This window comes from Pogona vitticeps, chromosome 1, assembly GCF_051106095.1.
Source record: "Pogona vitticeps strain Pit_001003342236 chromosome 1, PviZW2.1, whole genome shotgun sequence".
NCBI classification, from domain to species: Eukaryota; Metazoa; Chordata; class Lepidosauria; order Squamata; family Agamidae; genus Pogona; species Pogona vitticeps.
This window is the reverse complement of record NC_135783.1, coordinates 96,916,886-96,936,452: the sequence shown is the minus strand read 5'-3', so window position 1 is coordinate 96,936,452 and position 19,567 is coordinate 96,916,886. Positions and strand designations below refer to the sequence as shown.

The following is a 19,567-nucleotide window of genomic DNA, read 5'->3' as shown; positions in this document are numbered from 1 at the left end:
GCAATCTGTACCTGGTGCAGATCAACATCCCGCCTGTGATTTTTACTGAGGAACTGTTCTACATACCCAGAGCTGTTTTGCGCTTTTGAAAAAGTGTTTGTTTGCAACAGACTAAATTAGAGGGTCTTGAGAAGGCCAGTTGTGACACTCTTCTGATGCTCAGCTCATCATTGCCACTTCTTAGTCCCTAGTATCTATCAAATATGGCTGCCTCACTTCACTCTATGGTAAGGCAAACCCTGAGAGATATGTGTCTTTGCCATTTCAGTAGTGAGTCTGAGAAGGGTCATACTTATCCCACAGCATTTGAGCTCTGGCTTACATTATGTGTATTGTCACTCTTGTTGCGTCATGATAATAGTCATGAACTGATGCATTAAGACAGTGATTCCCAACCTTGGGACCCCAGAGGTTCTTGGACTAAAACTCCCCAAAGCCTGCATGACTAGTTCTGCTGGCTAGGATTTCTGGGAGTTATTGTCCAAGAATATCAGGGGATCCAAGGATGGGAGCCACTGTACTAAGAGAAGAGTCAACACCACTCAATCTTGTCGCCTGTATCGTTGAGGGAAGAAGTTCTAGGAGATATTCAGTAAGAAAAAGAAAGCTTGGAGCATTCATTTTGTTATCCATTCAGTGTTCATTTCTTCAAACCAAAGACACCACAACAAGACTCATTTTGTTCTTATGTAGGCAATGCATAGGGTTAGGGATATGGCCCCACTGGCTTTGCAATAGTGTGCACTGCTTTATAACATTCATGATTATTTGTCTCCACTTGCCTTTTTAAAAAGCATAATTTCCATGCCTGCATGGCTGCTGAGATAACAAAATTTAAACAGCAGTGAAACTTAATATTGTTTCTAGTTTTTAAAGTCAATTTTCTCAGTGATCAAAATATAAAACGGCACATTTAAAACAATACACCAAGGGGCTTGGCCACCTTTAATTGCTCCTAGCAGTAACAAGATTCGTTGCATGAATTTTAATTAGCATTTACATGTGGGTTCTATGCCAGTTCACCCCAAGAAAAGTGAACAAGAAGGTGCAAACCCTCGATATTATGTCTGCACTCATAATGGCAAGAGCTGAAAGCAAGGTCCCTATGCAAATCCTTAACCATTTCTTAGCATTCCCTTAGCATTAGGTTTCTAATTTATGAACTTGCTCTGAACATTTGATGGGCCCTTCTAAAAGATACTACTGTATACAGTAAGATTCTGGAGGCTGTGCAAAATAAAATTGTCTTTGTCCTATGCCTAATATTTGTAGGACATTACAGCTCTTAGCATCCAGCCCTTATCAGAGTTATTTGTGTGGTTTTTGACACAAACTCATTTGCAAACAATATCCAATACAGTCAATGCTACCTCACAAAATTATATGTTTGGAAGAGTGGGTAGGAGACCACAAATGAGAGAATGGGAGACATCCCAATCCAGGTGGTGGTTATGTCGTATTTTCTTACTCAAGTAAACTGTGGCTTCAATATTCATTAAGATAAAATTTACATTAAATGTTTGTACAGAAAAAAATTGCAGTATTTACAGTTAATTAACTGGCTAAAAGAACCACATTTGACTTTAGAACCTCTTGGGTCAAATGTTCGATAGAACTAGTATTTCTGCACATGATGGCCCAGCTTTCTGAATACATACAGCTATCTGTAGCGCTGAAGGGCCTTGGAACTGCAAATTCTACACATATTACTGATAATCTAAGTCCAGTATGAAGTATTCTGAAACGGAACACTTAGTGGTGCTGCTAGCTTAATATGCAAATACATGCCAGTATTTACTGAGCCGTGAGAGAGCACTGCTATGCATATCTCTCATTTGTCATTGATAAGAAAAATAGATGGAGGCCAACAAATGGAATCAGGAGATAAGATATATGCAAAATATTTTTCTCCTGGAAGGGCAAAGTGTGCCATATCAGTAACATTAATGATGAATACATTCTTCATAATAGTTTGATATGCACATATTTTTCTCTTGTTGTACACACATTTATGAGCTATAACATTTTCAGATCATATATTCACTTATTGCAGATCTCTCCACTGAGATGGATCAAGCTCCCAAGCGTTTCATAACTCAGGACTTTCTATTTTTTTTTTCTGCTGCTATTTACAAAATGTTGCAGTGTGAAATCTTCCTGCCAGTCAGCTTCCAGGACACTTCCCCCAGTTCCTCAGTGTAGCATGTATGAGAATTAACATCATAGGTTATAAGATCCTTACTGGCCCATCCAGTCATTTTGATGGCTGTGTGGGGATTATCCTCAGGCCACGCTGTGTGTTCTGTGTCATCAGGTCAGAACCAACTCATAGTAGACTTTCAAGGTGAGATATTTTAAGGAGTGGTTTTAAGTCCCCCAGTGAGTTTCCATGATCAAGTGGTGATTTGAACCCTGTTCTCCAGAGCCCTAGTCCATCATTCTATTAAATACAACACACTGGGGATCTCACCAGTGGAAAGATCATCATCATGTCTCTTGAAGCAACTCCTTCCTATTGAAATTGACTTGGTTTCTCTGCTCCAAGCTTCAGTTCCCCCATGTATTTCTAGTGATCAGCATTGACTGTTTTAATCAAATATCTTCTATCTTTCTTACTGACATTCTGTTGCTGATGACCTCATATACAGTACCTCAGGGTTTTGCATAGTTAGGTTGGATAATACCTATCATGTTTATAGCTTGTAGCTTCATCCGCAGCATTTGGTAACAATATCAAGGTTTGTAGTCATCAGCTATCAGTTTAAAGCTGGAGAACCATTTGACACATAGAAAGCCCTCTTCATAGGCAAGAGGAGGAATTTATAGAATATAGACCAATATATGTATGCATGTATTTTAAAATCTCTATTTATCACTTATCTGCCCACTTGGGCTGTTAAAGGTTCATGTAAATCAGACAATTACACCATATCCTATCTAGTATCATTCTATGTTGTTTTGGTAGTGATGCCTGTTCTAGCTGTTGTTACGTGCTGTCAGGTCACCTCCGACTTATCACAACCATATGAATGAGGAAAAGGTCCTGTCCTCAACAGCGCTTCTCAGCTCCTGCAAAGTCAAGTCTGTGGCTTCCCTTAGGGAATCAATCCAATCTCTTATTTGGTCTTCTTCTTTTCCTGCTACCTTCAATCTCTCCCAGCTTCATTGGTTTTTCCAGAGAATCCTATTTTCTCATGATGTGCCCAAAGTAGGACAGCCTCAGTTGCATCATGTTTGCCTCCAGAGTCAATTCGTCCTAGGATCTCCTTGCTCATCTTTCTGGCAGGCCAGAGTATCAGCAAATCTTTGCTCCAGCACCATATTTTAAACAATTTTTTTCATGTCATCTTTCTTTATTGTACAGCTTTCATACTTGTACACGGTGGTTGGGAATACAGGAGTGTGGATTATCTTGACCTTGGTTTCCGGAGACACATCTTTACACAATCTTTTGTAATTTCTTCCTTGCTGTCCTTCCAAGTCTAAGTCTTTTTCTTATTTCTTCATTGCAGTCTCCATTTGGATTGTTGATTGAACCAAGGTATACAAAATCTATTTCAATTTCTTGATTGCCAATCCTAAATTTGTGTACTTCTGTAGTCATAATTTTTGCTTTAATGATCAACAGCAGTCCTGTTTTAGCACTTTCTTCTTTCACTTTCACTAAAAGTCACTTCCAGTCTTTGCTGCTTTCTGCCAGTAAGATTTTGTCATCCTTATATCTTAAATTATTGATGCTTCTTCCACAAATGTTCACTCTTCCTTTATCTGAACCTAGCCTGGCTTTCCGTATAATATGTTCTTTCAGAACAACCCATAGTTTCTCATGATTCACACAAAAGCTTTGTGGTAGTCCATCAAGCACAGACTGTTGTACACCTTAATAGCCAGTGGATATTTACAATGTGATCTTGAGTAGAGATGGGCGCAAACTGGACAACTGGTGGTTCATGACAGTTCGTGGTTCATGGAATCAATTCTTGCTTCAACAAAATGGGATCCGTGAACTGGGTCATGAAAGAAATCATGAACCAGCCTGGTTTGTCAGGTTTTTTGGTTCATGGTTCATTTTGTGCCAATCTCTGATTGATTGATATGCCTATCTATAGCTTCTCAGCCCACAATGATTCCCAAGTGATGCCTGGTGTTTAAAAAAGATAAAAACATTACTTGTAAATCAATACAAGAGAATTCCCCCCAAAGTCAATTTTGAAAGGCAGCATTCTCAGAGAACAGATGAAGAACAATCCTAAAAGCCAGCATTAAGGTGACTTTCAAACAACAAAGGACATATAAAACAATACACTTTTCATCAACTATTGAATGCTCATCAGAGACAGCGCCACATGAGTTTCCTTGGGAGAAAATATCACAAGTGAAGTGCTGCTGCAGAAAAAAAAATCTTGTGTATGTACCAGCCTAGCTTCTTATGGTGATAGGTGCCCACCAAACGCTACTAATCTACTGAGCACTGAAGCATTTTTCATTAGGAATTCTAGTTCCTGTTACGCTCCCCACAGTTCTGGGCACCACAGTTTAAGAAAGATATTGTCATGTCCTAAGCGTTTCAAGTCACATCTGCTTTCTGCAAGTTATATGATGCCATCTGCATATCTTAAATTACTGATGCTTCTTCCACCAGTTTTCACTCCTTCATCTGAATATAATCTAGCTTTCTGCTTTATATGTTTTGCATGTAAACTGAACAGATAAGGAGATAAACTATACCCTTATCTTACAATAGCTCAGTGGTTCAGGTATCTGGCTGTCAGGATTCTGATTCCCCACTGTGCCTCTAAGGAAGAACAGCCTGCCTGTGTGGCCTTGGGCAAGCTGCACAGTCCCAGGACGACTCCAGAGGAAGGGAAGTGTTAGGGTTAAATCAGAATTGACTTGACAGCACATAATCATCATCTTACATTTTTGCCAATGGAAAACCATTCTTTTTCTCCATATTTTGTCCTAACGCTAGCTTCTTGTCTAGAATACAAGTTATACACAAGGACAATCAAGTGTTAAGGCAAACCCATTTTTTAAAAACAATCCATAGCTCCTCATGATCCATACAATCACAGAAAGGCTTTGCTGTACTCTATCAAGCACAGACTGATCATCTTCTGAAATTCGTTGATATGTTCCAGAAGCCAATTTATGTTTGTAATATGATCTCTATTAGCTCTTCATTTTAGAATCCAAGTTGAACATTCAGTGTTTTAAGTGTAGAGATCATTGTTTTATTTTCCATATTTGTTGATATATTCTTGTTAGGATTGTGACAGATTCCATCTCATAGCTTGGAATAGACCTATTGGTATCAATCTGCTCATGATGATTTAGTTCTTCCAAGTGCTTTGAAAGTAGCTTTCACGTCTAAAACTGAGATTCTTCATCATAGCATTGCTCTTTAAAGGGATCTCTCATCTTTGTGTTTTGCTTGCATACAGTAGTTCTTCGGTATACTGTTTCCCCATTCTCTCTATTTACTGCTGGTCAGATAGGATATCCCCTGTTGGTCTTTCAGCATCCTTATTGTGGGTTTAAATTTCCCTTTGAGTTCTTGAATCTTGTGGGAGAGATCTGTTTTTTCCTCTTGTTCTCTTCTATTTCTTAGCACTTGATTCTTTTTTTCTCTGTGTAATAGTTGCTGAAAAGTTACATTCAGGATTCTGACCCTATTTCTGTCATCTTTTATTTTGCTTCTCGTCTGTCTAACAATTCAAGTGCTTGTTCAATCATCCATCTAGGTTTTTCTTTTCTTCTAACAGTTCTTCTGGTTCATGGTCAATTGAGTCTAGTAATGCAAATCTATTCTCTATATGAACTTTAAATTCATCACAAAGGTTATTAAAATTATATTAACATTTAAATACTAACTTACCCAGGAGTAGACCTTACTGCATTCTAGAGCATTTATTCTGAACCGAGCTATATAGGGTAGCACTACAATTGATTTCCAGATTGGTTTCTGCAACAAAAATATCACTGCATGATTATGAAGAGGAAAAAGAAATTGGCTGAGAAGAAATTGTTTTGTATGGCTTAAAATATACCTGATGTGAAGGTCAAACCTTCATTGGCCAAAATATTACTTTGCAAATTGATTGCTTCACTTTTTCTTGTTGTTATGTGCCTCCAAGTTGCAATCAACTTATAGCAACCCTAACAGGGCTTTCGAGGTAAGTGAGATATTTAAGGAGTGGTTTTACCAATTCCACACCTCCAGTGAGTTTTCCATGGCTAAGTGGGGATTTGAATTCAGGCTTCTTGAGTCCTAGCCTGTTAGTGTATCCACTACACCACATTGGGTATCCAACTTTTTCTAGTAGCCCAACATAAACATTAGTCAGATGTTAACATAAATAATTCAAAAAAAAAAAAAAAACCCAAGATGCTTTAAGTCTCCTGTGTGGAAAAATCTCATAGTGATGAACATGCCAATTATACATAAGTTTTACTTCATATGTGAGACAGAGTGTGTCAGAAGAATAGAAAAGGGAGCAATTAACAGATTGTGATAAATACCAGACTGCATCGTTTCCTCCCTTCAGCGTCAATAGTAGTTTACTTAGGAAACTGCTAGTCCAAATCGGAGCTAAGAGGAAAATATCTGTCCTCGAATACAGCTCCCAAGACAGCATAACCATTGGGAGCCTAATGTGAAACAGTGATTAGGGTGCTGGACTTGAACTTGAGAGGCCCAGGTGCAAGTCTCTACCCAGCCATAAATTCACCAGGTGCACTTGAGTCACTCACTGTCTCTGAGTCTGATTTACTTCACAGGGCTGTGTCTTTTGTGGAAATAATGTGCAGAGAATCAGGAGAGCCATGTACACAATGTTGAGCTCATTGGGAGAAAAGTGGGATGTAGATGGACGTAATCAATAAAACAAGTAAATAAGATCCACTTTAATCCTATGCAAGAACCCTCCTAAGTCAATTAACAAGTACATGGATAGGAAAGCAGGATTCACCCTTTTATTACTTCACCCACAACTTCTGTGTCACACTCTGCTTTCCATAGATTGGGGAGCACTGGAGCATGTCTGACAGTTGCATAAGAGAGAAACAACCCTGTAGGGCTCCTCGGGGACATTTTCATGCTACTGGAGTTTTCACATGTGCCAAGGCTATTTCAATCCTCTGTTTCCCACTTAGGGCCCCTTGGTGGGAGGGAGTGCAGTCCCAACAAGCTGGAAGTAGATGATTCTGATTCCAAATCCTGCAAGTATGTTGATCTCAGGAATCACTGATAATGCATTTAGTGCAAAATGGGTAAGCAGTTGGGTTATGTGGGTGAACAGGAATGGTAAAATTAGTTACAGACAGAGAATTGATGGATCATGTCTGAGGCAAGGAAAGCATGTGTGTCATCCCCCCAAAAATTTGGGAGTAAGGCACCCCCCTGTCCTGGTCCACAAGCCACACATGCCTGAAAGTAAAGGAACAACCTGCATTCTGTGGTGTAGTCACAGAATTTTGCACATCCTCTCTGTCTTTCATGTCTAATAAAGATATGCCCATCACCTTTTGTGAAACAATGAACATACAGTAGCAATAGTTAATCTTTTTAAAGTTCTTTTACAATCTCTGGTTACCTAGGTGATACCTGTGATTAGATTCCTCACAACATTAGCATTTTGCAATGCTGTAAGTCCACTTGCAGCATAATAGTATAGACTTGATGGATTTTTCTCTTACATAGCAATTATTCTTTGGGAAATTTCTAAATGTGGTGCTGGAAAACAGCAACTTCTTATATATTTCATAGGAATTCTGTAGAATTTAACAGAAAGAAAATGTAACCCTCATACACAACATGGTAGCATGTACACCTCTAAGTAAAAAATTATATTCTCTTTCAAGTTCTGGAGGTGTCTTGCTATCTTTTTAAATATGAAATTCTCTTTCAAAATTAGTATTTCAAAGGATGATTCATCCTCTCCACCTTCTATAGCAGCCCTTTGACTCATTTTCATATTCCACTGACATTATTACCTCTTGCTTAGAAAAAATGTGGACAGAAGAGTTAACATCCTTGTTGCTTCATAAAAAGGAATAGGTCAAGATATGTTTTCCCCCCATTTCTCATTATTCTCATCTTTTGTAAGAGTATGGAGGCAGTTAAGAAGTACACCATCTGGTGTATCTTTACCTGGTGTATTTTTATATTTACCAGACTAATTTTGTTTTGGGTTTTTTTAAGTGCTTAAAATACTTAGCTATTCCGAGAACCTTTTGGTTTTTTTCAGAGTTGCCAGATTTGTACAGGTGCATGCATTTTTATAGAACTACGTATTTCTGAATAAATAAATCATTCATTTCACCAGGGCTGGCCCTATCATTAGGCAGAGTGAAGCAACTGCTTTAAGCAGCAGATAACTGGGGAACAGCAAGAGCAGTCCCTTTGTCATTCCATTGGACACCTCGGCCTTTCTTCTCTGTTGGAGCCATAGGTGAGCCCAGCCCACTTCTGACTGTGGAATGGGTAGCATATAGTTAAGGGGCATTGATTTGTTTCCAACTGTGTCCATCCATTACTAGATTGGACACATCTCATCTGCACCTTCCCATCTGCAGCATGAGCATAGGAGGTGGCGGGGGGGGGGGGGAAATGGGATAGGCCATCATGTGAATCAAAGTCTACTGACACCACGTTGAATGAAACTCATTGAGTAAAGAGAAGAGAGTAACTTTATTTTATTTTTATTTAAAACATTTTAACCCACCTTTCTCCTTAAAAAGGACCCAAGTCAGCCTACAATTAAAAGGTAGTATTAAAGATTAGTGGCAATGAGTATGCAACACTAAAAGAATCCATAAATACAGTATCAAAAAACATAAGCAACACCAAAACACATTCAATGCGGTAAGGTACCACAATCCATTTTAAAAACCACACTCGGCAGCCATTCACTCAGGGGAAGCTTGCCTGAAGAGAATGATCTTTGCCTGCTTGCAGAAGGACAGCAAAGATGAGGCCAGTCTGGCCTCCTGAGGGAGGGAGTTCCAGCATTTGGGAGCAGCAACAGAGAAGGCTTTCTCCTGTGTCCTTACCCAAGGAAACTGTGAAGGTGGTAGGACCAAGAGAAAGCAAAGCAAAGCAAAGCAAAGCAAAGCAAAGCATGCTGCTTATCTACCACCCCATAGCACTTAAACACTCTCTGGGTGGTTTTCAAGTTAACTATGCAGGCTACACCTTGCCCCCTCCCCCAGCAAGCTGAATACTCATTGTACCAACCTTGAAAGGATAGAAGACTAAGTCAACATTGAGCCAGCTATGTGGGACTGAACCCTGTGTTATGAGCACAGTTTTGGCTGCAGTACCAAGTTTAACCACTGCACCACAAGGCTCTCTACTAATTGCCTTAATACAGTGGACCCTCGACTTACAGACGGCTCGACTTACAGACTTTTCGAGTTACAGACTTCTCTGGTTGCAAAATTTAGATTCGACTTGCAGCCAGAGAATCGACTTACAGACCAGAAAAAAAACAAAATGGAATAAAAATAGAATAAAAACCACTGGTTATGGGATTAATCGGTTTTCAGTGCATTGTAGGTCAATGGAGATTCGACTTACAGACTTTTCGACTTGCAGCCACCATTCCAATACGGATTAATTCTTTAAGTAGAGGGTCCACTGTACTTTACAGGCTCATGAAAGGATATGCAGTCCTTGAGACAGCTTGGGTCCAAGCCAATTTGGGGCTTTATAGGTTAGAAACATCACTTTGAATTCTGCCAGGAAATGGATCAGCAGCCAGTGAAGCTGCTATAAAAGAGGGGTTGTGTCTTCTCTGTGTACAGTCCAGTAAGCAATCTGCATTTTGGACCCACTGCTATAGTGCCATAGCCCCACTTACAGTGTGTTTAAATAACCCATCTGAGATGTACCTAAGGCATGTGTCACCATGGTCTCTCCAGGCATGAGCATAGCTGGCACACTAGTTTTAACCATGCAAATGCATTCCTGGTGACAGCTGAAACCTGGGCATTTAGACTCAGAGATGAATCCAGGAACACTCCCAGGCTGCACACCTGGGTTTTCAGGGGGGATGTTACCCCATCCATCACAGGCTGCAACCCTATTCCTTGATCTGATTTTCGAGTGACCAGGAGCACCTCCATCTTGTCTGGATCAAGTTTCAGTTTATTTGCCCTCATCCAGACCATTAATGATACTAGACACTGATTTAGAATCAAAACAGATTCCTCGAATTTAGATGGAAAGGAGACATAGAGTTGAGTGTTATCTGTATACAGGTGACAGCGAACACCAAAACTCTGGACAATGTCTCCCAGTGTTTAAATAACATACGAGACAAAACAGAACCCTGAGGGACCCTGCAGGCCATTAGCCAAGGTGTCAAACATGAGTCCCTCAGCACCACCTTTAAGTTCTCTCCTCCAGGAAGGAGTTGAGCCACTATAAGACAGTGCCTGCAAGTCCTATTCCAGAGATATGGGCCAGAAGGACAACATGGTCAATGGTATTAAAAAGCTACTGAGAAGTCCAGTAGAACCAAGAAGGACACACTCCCCTTGTCCAATTCCCAGCATAGGTCATCCATCAATCCATGGATCTACAGTAGATAATCAGTTTCACTCAGGAACCCCTAGAGCTGAGAAGCCACAATTTGCTCCTACATCTTGCCAAAGAAAGGAATGTTGGAAACAGGTTTGTAGTTATTCACTATTGCAGGATCTAAGGAAGGCTTTTTCAACAATGATTTTACTATTGCCTTCTTTAAGCATGCAGGGATCCTAGGTAAAGGTAAAGGTTCCCCTTGAAATTTTTTGTCCAGTCGTGTTTGATTCTAGGGGGCGGTGCTCATCCCCGTTTCCAAGCCATAGAGCCAGCGTTTTTGTCCGAAGACAATCTTCCGTGGTCACATGGCCAGTGCGACTTAGACACGGAACGCTGTTACCTTCCCACTGAGGTGGTCCCTATTTATCTACTTGCATTTGCATGCTTTCGAACCGCTAGGTTGGCGGGAGCTGGGACAAGCGACAGGTGCTCACTCTGTCGTGTGGATTCGATCTTACGACTGCTTGGTCTTCTGACCCTGCAGCACAGGCTTCTGCGGTTTAGCCCGCAGCGCCACCACATCCCTTGGTATGCAGGGATATTCACTACTACTCCTACCCACTCAACCAGTCCCTTTCAAGCAGCTTTTATAAACCAGGATGGGCAGGGGCGCAGAAGACATGTGACAGCATCTGTCTCTCCACCAGTTTTGTCAACACCACCAGAAACTGAAACTCATTAATCAAATAGGGGTTGCAGTTACATTCACAGGGCCTGTAACAGCTATGGCATCCAAGTCAGAGTGGATCCAGACAATTTTGTCTGCAAAGTGTCATGCAAATTCTTCACAGTGAGTTACAGTGTGGTTGGCATTCTGTTCTTGTGGGCCAGCACATAATAGGGTCTTGACCTCTCAGAAGAACTCCACTGGGTGCCTCTGTGCAGATGCAATGGTGGCAGAGAAAAATTACTTCTTTGCTGCTGCCACTGCTACAGAGAAGGCCTTCCAATTGGCCTTAGCCAGTCTTCATATTCATTCAAAGTTTTCCACTATCATCACTCCAGTCCATGTCCATTCCTGCAAAGGCTCTGAGTTCTCATGAGTCTAAACACCACCAGATAATGGTCTGTCCATGACAATAGAACTGCAGAGACAACACACAGAGATCTTCAGCATTTACTCTGGTACAGAAAGCCAGTCTAAAGTGTGCCCTTCAGCATGAATGGGGGCAGATACTATTTGGGATAGGCCCATGGTTGCCATGGAAGTCATGAAGACTTCCTTAACTACTCCTCCCACAGCTGGCTTGGCATGGATGTTGAAGTCTCCCAGTAAAACAAGCTAAGGAGACTCCAACACTACCTTTGGGACTAGCTCAGTTAGCTCAAGAAGAGTGTGTTCAGCCAGTGAGAGCTCTCATCATCAAAGAGTCTGTTAGCAAGGCCTTGCTGTATGTCACAAAGGAGTATCTTCTTCACTTTTCTGCCATTCCTCATTCATTATTCTCTGGATTAGTAAATCATTCTTAAGATTTGGCATCTGATTTGACACAGAGGCTTCTGATTACTCATTAATGAAGCTTGCCAGATAGCTATACCCATTCACTGTGCTCACTGTTCCCACATTGCAAGGACAACTCATTTTGACAAATTTAATTAATTGACAATACAGGTTAAGGACCAAACCAAACATTCAGAGGATTGTGAATTCCCTGTATTGAACATGTTTTCCCTCTGGCAATGTCATCTTCTTGCAACTGCTTATTTCATTTAGAAAATTAATCACATGTATACCTCCCAGTAACCAATCAACATGCTAATATGCAAGATACAGAGGTGACAACAAGCACATTCTAGGACAAATTGATCTCTTTCACCACAAAGGAGAGCACTGCTTATCATATATAGTGTACTGTCTGTTAGTATACTAAGCGTATTGTCTGTGAAGATCCCAAGTTGTGCTGATGCAACAATTGGATGCTTGCTTTATATTGCAGTTAACCCACATTTAGCATCTCATCCCACAGTTGATAGAGGGGTTGTATCTCTCTCCCCAGATATAACTGATTAGCACAGAATTGTCTCTGTACCTATTTGATTTTTTAATAGAGTTATGAATTAGTGGATGGATCACACATTACTATTGTTTTCCATTGCTTGATAGTGTCTCTGGTAAATACGGTTTCTCTAATATGACCACTGGATATAGAATGTTGTATTTGGATGTGTATTATTCACATACGTATTTGCACTGGTGTAACTGAATGAGTTCTCATTCTCTGGATGAACTGTATGCAGAATAGATCATGCAGAAGGCTGGACTGGAGGAATCCCAAGCCGGAATCAAGATTGCCAGAAGAAATATCAACAACCTCCGATATGCAGATACCACTCTGATGGCAGAAAGTGAGGAGGAATTAAAGAACCTTGTAATGAGGGTGAAAGAGGAGAGTGCAAAAAACGGCCTGAAACTCAACATCAAAAACACTAAGATCATGGCCACTGGTCCCATCACCTCCTGGCAAATAGAAGGGGAAGATATGGAGGCAGTGACAGATTTTACTTTCTTGGGCTCCATGATCACTGCAGATGGAGACAGCAGCCACGAAATTAAAAGATCCCTGCTTCTTGGGAGGAAAGTGATGGCAAACCTTGAGAGCATCTTAAAGAGCAGAGACATCACCTTGCCAACAAAAGTCCGAATAGTCAAAGTTATGGTTTTTCTTGTCATGACGTATGGAAGTGAGAGCTGGACCATAAAGAAAGCAGACCACCGAAGAATTGATGCCTTTGAATTGTGGTGCTGGAGGAGGCTCTTGAGAGTCCCCTGGACTGCAAGGAGAACAAACCTATCAATTCTAAAGGAAATCAACCCTGAGTGCTCACTGGAAGGACAGATCCTGAAGCTGAGGCTCCAGTACTTTGGCCATCTCATGAGAAGAGTAGAGTCCTTGGAAAAGACCTTGATGTTAGGAAAGCGTGCTGGCAAGAGGAGAAGGGGACGACAGAGGATGAGATGGCTGGACAGTGTCTGTGAAGCAACCAACATGAAATTGACACAACTACGGGAGGCAGTGGAGGATAGGAGGGCCTGGCGTGCTCTGGTTCATGGGGTCACAAAGAGTCGGACACGACTAAACGACTAAACAACGACAACGAACTGAATGAAAACCCACTTTAAATCATTCAGCAGACATTTGAACTTATGTAGTAATTCTCTTGAAAATTTAAATAGTTTCCTTTCTGACCACCAACTGAACACTTGGGATTTTCCCTGCTGTGATTCCACCCATACCGCTCCCCTCCTCCACCCTTATGATTATAGCTGAGAAGGTCAGTGTGGTATATTGGAAGAGGAATAGGCTAGAAGGATGGGGAACACCCAAGTTCAAATCCTTACTGAAACCAGAAACAAAAGTTAGAGTTAACCTGTAACTAAGGAAAGTGTTCAAGGCCAACATTCCGTTGGGCAGGGCCTACTTGTGCCATGGGGAATGGTGTCGTTGTCCACGACAGATTATGGCTGATTAAAGGCTTCCTTTTGCCATTTCAGGGTATGACTTTGTTACATTGTGTATGACATTAATGCATCCTAAAATCACAAAATGAAGCCTTTAATCATCAGAAGCTTTCAACTGCCAATGACATTATTGCTGTCACACAGGTGGAGCTGTGCAACAGGATTTCATCTTCACCTATATGTTACAATGGGAGCTTCTCTCACTTCTGGAAGGGTGAAAATTAGCTTGGTTGTTTGGTGGTTGGGCTTCAGGTCTTCAGCATGTGATTTCTCTGAAGTGAGGTTTCACAAACCCCAAAAGGCTGTCTCAGTAATGTTTCTGTAGCATTAATGTGTTTTTATCTTTAATGATGACCTACTGTAATGTCTGCTTCTAATTACCTAAGTGATCTTAGTGATCCTGGGTCCCTGAGCCTTAACTAACTGATAGAACTTATTTTGAGGATAAGTTGGAGAAAGACAGACATGAACACTACCTTGCTTGTTATAGGGGAAGCAAGCTACAAATATCTGGATGGGTTAAATAAATGTTTAGTGAATACAACAGGGACCATTTTTGAATGTTTTTTTTTCTGAATGCCAGCTGGAGGGAGTAGTGGCTAAGTGTGGTGTGACCAAACAGGAAGGGAGCTTAATCTGTTTTACAGAAGCCCTGTCCATTCACACTTTTCTGTTTGTTCACAAAGCTCTGTGCATGTTGGGTATTGAGAGGAGACTGCACCCATTTTATACAAGTGTGATTCCCCAAGTGTCATCAATGTACCTGCAAAGTCATCTGGAGGTGCCTGTCAAGCTAATTATTTTAGAAAGAGTGGGGTGCCGAAAAGCATATGGCGTGAGGAGAGGTTCATGTCTCACAGACTCTGTCGCCTGAAGAAAGTCTGGCAAGTAGTGGGCTTCCAAGCCAGTCCAAACTTTTTCTGGCAGGGCTGCTTTCCCCTCCATGTAAACTGAGAAATTTCTCCATTCACTTGAACATGAAAGGGAAATCCTGCCTTGGAGGAAGACAGATGGAGGGGACAAGCCCATCTCCACCAGAGACCGATCAGACAATCCTCAGAAGGAGACAGTCTCTTTCCTCTCCTGCCATGTCTTCAGTCACCATCTTCCCTTCAAAGGGAAAAATGAAAACTGCCCTGCTAAACAATGGCCAGGAGGGAGGGGGGAGGAATTGCTCTCCTACCAAAGGCACTTGAGGTAATGGGGTCCTTCACACACACACACACACAGAGAGAGAGAGAGAGAGAGAGAGAGAGAGAGAGAGAGCGCCAATTTACAGCAAGGTGAAATTCAAGAGGAAAGGAGGATAGAGGCAGAGAGAAAGGGATTTGGTGAAAATAGCTGACACTATGGCAGACAGAAAATTTGACCTGGGCACTTAATGCTTTACAGCTCAGCCTCCTCCAAATAAATAAATAAATACCACCAAGTTAATTCTGATTTATGGTGACCCTTTCCAAGGTTTTCTAGGTATAAAACACTCAGAAGTGGTTTATCATTCCCTTCTTCTGGAGGTTGCTTGGGGGGGTGGGACAGGGGCTAGCTTTTCTCCTGGGATGCAGAGTCCCTGGCTCCTCCCACTTACTCCTTCCATTCACTGAGCTACCATGCCAGCATTCTGTCCAAATGACACCAGCAATTTAAATACTTTATCCAGTTTGCAGCATTTGCCTTGTGTTTGTTTACTAAAGCATATCCATCCAAGCTGTAATCAGCCATTTGGGCACTTAGAGCAAGTAGTACCATCTCCCATCCACTCCTTTCTGAGGCATGCAAGCCCTCCATGAAACAGGAAGGGGAGAATGTGGGGTTCTCCTAAAAGATAACGTTTGTACCTCTCTCTTTTTTTAATGGCTGGGACATGTTGTTTATTTACCTAACACTTACTAGTAGAATCACCTCCAGATTTCAGTGTCCTGTAAATGTAGGTGCCCTGGGGCAAAGCACCAGTTCCCCTATCTTAATTGCAAATGTGATATACATGCACTATCAGAATCATGGAATAGAATATATGGGCAGCTGCCATAACGCATGGTGGATTAGTCTGTGGCAGGAGAATATTGTTTAAAAGCATGGCACCTGGTTAGAGAAATATTCTTGTGGATGCCTTGGGCTCCCAATTGCTTTACCTTCCAAAGATGCAAAGACAAAGAAGCCCCATATGACAAAGGAAGAAAGAAATATACAAACAGAAAAGGGATTCAGCTTAATCATGGCAAAGGCTAATGAGTTATTTCTCCTGTACATACTGGGGCCCAGCCAATAACGTCTGGAAAGCCAGACAGGGTATGTAGACAATGTTCCTCTGCATGTGATATACTGCTTCCAGTCACAGAGGTTCTACTTAATCCTTATGGCCACGGATGGACCTGTAGTCCATTAATAAGTCTAACCCCTTTAAACCTAAATCTTTGTTGCACAGAGTGCTGTCATCTTTAGTGAGACAGTTCTGTCTCTAACACTGACAGATACAACCTAGCATTAATTTCTGGATAAAAAGATTAATAAGTAAATGGGATGCTGCAGAGTTGACATTAATTGATATGGGCATTGCTACAGAGAAGGGGAAGAGGTGCAGAAATGTTCACTCCCAGAAGCTAAAAATTGTGCTGCTTTTCCAGTCCAGTATATTGAAAACTTTTAGTAGATCACATCTGAGAAGGTAAGTGAAAGGTGCCTGCCTCCCGCAGAGGAGTAAGGTGCCACATTGGGGTGTGCGGGTGTGTGTGGGTGTCACTTTCTCTGCTTCCCTTATTCACCTCCCAACAAAGTGTTCAGCAAACAGCATTTGTGGGGCTGCAAAGGAGGAGATTAGGATGGGCAGACTCTGTGCCACTTCACTTTCAAATCAATATAGCAAATTATTGCTATATTGAAATACAGTAATTAAAAGGACCGGTTGGGGTAAAAATTAACCAAATGAATCTGGTTGCTTGGCTCAGGAAGCTGAACCTTAGGAAGTGCCTAGTAGGGAAAAATCCTCACTTGCAGGCTGTGTGGTCAGTATTTTTTCATTTACAGTGTCAACTGTTGCTAAAGGCCATGAGACTCACATGCCAGCTTGTTGTATTAAGTCTGCTCCCCACAGTATTCACCTGTGTATTACAAAGTGTTCTGCTTACAAATGCTTCAGACAAGTCTCTGAAGATGCTAACATATCAAATTTATCCTCCTGCCACATTTATGCAAGGCTATATGTCAGGACTGATTCTGATGAAAAATCCTTCTTGATATATTTTTTTAAAATCTAGCCCAGGACATGGTTGTTTCCTTCTTGTTACACAGAAGTGGAAATTCAACCATTGCAAGTAACACTGGAGTAAACCAGATTTAATTTATTGAAATTATAAATCATCACCTAAACTATATTCTTTTAAAACTGCACATCCATGGTTAAGAATAACATATGGTGCATCTAACATCAGCAAAAGATCTCCCTCTCAAAGCAGTTTAATTGTAAAGGTCAAGAGAACCTCTGCTAATTAAAGTTGGCATGCGCTACTGAAACCTCTCCAGCCTGAGCTATTGATAGGTTGTACCAGAATAGTGGGATAGAAGCTAGTACAAACCCAATTAATTTGTTGGACATCAAATCAATATAAATCCAACTTCTCTGGCTTTATTGGTTTGGGGATCACGTCCTCCAATTCACAGGTGCTTTGGATTTGTTCTTAAAGGCTCATCCCAAGTCAAGATAGTCATTGTGTGGTTAAAAAAGGTTCATGCATTTTAATTCAGCTATGATTCAGGTTGCAGTCCTGGGTGCACACACAAATACACTGTATGTTCTACCCCGTTTGTGTTTTTCCCCTCCCATTTGTCTATGGTTTCCAGCTTTAGAAGCATGGAATAATCAGGGTTTTCTTCTTCTTCTTTTAAAAACACCCACCCTTTAGAGGCTAGTTGACCACAAATTCACAGGCACTTTGTTTAAAAATAAGATATTCATTTCAGGAAAATATCACACGTGAACAGAAAACTCCACACTATTTTTTTAATGAAATGAACCACCTGAACCCAATGCATAGCCCTTTATTTACAAGCCAACAAGGCTGGGAAAGGAGGAAAGAAAAAGCAACTTCCAAAAATGTTCATTGTTCATTTACTTAGTGGTAATTTCTTGGTCTGAAGTGGCAGGTATTGAGGTTAGTAACACTGAAAGAGCTTTATCGAGCGACAGATGCTTTTCACCTGGTTTACGTGAAGACTGTGGAAAGCTCTTTTTTTGTTTCTGGATGTTACACTGTCTAACCACTAAATATGCATTCCAAAAATACATCTTTAAAAGAGGGAAAATAATAACAAGGAGGCAAAACACTCTGAACTTAATAATTGCATTCATCCTCCCCAGGTTAAAATCACCATGCTTTAAAATGCAGATATGCAGAGATTCCTGCAATTTGCAGATAGAGGCATATCAGTACAGTATAAATGTTCAAGAAACACAGTTAAAATAATGTTTTGACTGAATGCTTCAAGGTATTTTTAGTCTCACAGAAAATCTATGAGATGAACACACTGTTTATGTTCTCAGATAAGTAGCACACACAAACACACACCCCTCTACTCATCAGAAATGGGGAAAGTCCACTTTGACAGACATATGAAAAATCTTCAAGCCCCACTCTGATTTTTCACTGGTCACACAGAATCAACTACACGCACAGGCTGACAGTCATATGCACACATTAAGAAAGCCAACACCACCAAACATGCAGATGTGAAGAGACATCTTTCTGTGCTCAACTGTTCCAAAGAAGTAACTATTAATTAACATTAGGATGGTTTAACTTAAGATAAACTTCATCGTTCCCTGAAATTATACACCTAGAGTGTATATGCACATGCATGTGTCCATGCATGAATCACATGAAGATGCGGTGGTCTATGGAAATATTGGTGTCTATAGCAGTATATGCTGATATGATGACAGCTTTTAATAACAGGGTGACTCAATGACAGCAACAAAGCATGGGGGGAATGCACACACACACATGCACACACACACACACAAAAGCCTCCGTCCCCTTACCTATTGCTTAGGCTTAATGATGGATCAGCTGCTTTAGAGACACCAGGTATTTTGGCCCAAAGAGTAGAGGATCTGGAGCACATGCACACAGACCTTTCCATAAGCCATCTTTTCCCTGTCTGTTAGCACACCGTACATCTCCAGCAGCTCCGCTCTCCAGCTGCAAACATCTCATTAGACTAATGCATTCAGCACAGGCAGAAAACTCGATTTACCATAGCTACAGCAATGAATTTCCATTACGATGACAGCTTCAACCACATCATGTCCGGAAAACCAGCCAACCACTGCCTTTTAAAGAACACACTCACACACACATACACACACACTTTACATGCAGAAAACGCGGCCTCGGTGTATGTGTGTGTGAGCGCGTGTGTGCTGTGTTTTCCCTCCCTCTCTCTCTCTGCAGCTAAACTGAGAAAAAAGTGTCATGTTAGAAAGTCTGCAGAAATAGGTAAAAGCATAGCACTTTAGAGTGTAAAGC

General features: G+C 41.1%; 1 protein-coding gene across 2 annotated transcripts in view; it reads right to left on the bottom strand.

The window, feature by feature from the left end:
• Positions 1 to 19,345, bottom strand: part of SCML4 (Scm polycomb group protein like 4) — a 99,199-nt gene extending 79,854 nt beyond the window's left edge. The window contains exon 1 of one of the 2 annotated variants that reach the window (XM_078385249.1): positions 19,081 to 19,345. The gene's annotated coding sequence lies outside the window, so the exon portion shown is untranslated. The remainder of the gene's footprint in view (positions 1 to 19,080) is intronic. The other variant, XM_020801361.3, reaches the window with a different exon arrangement.
• Positions 19,346 to 19,567: the final 222 nt, after the last annotated feature.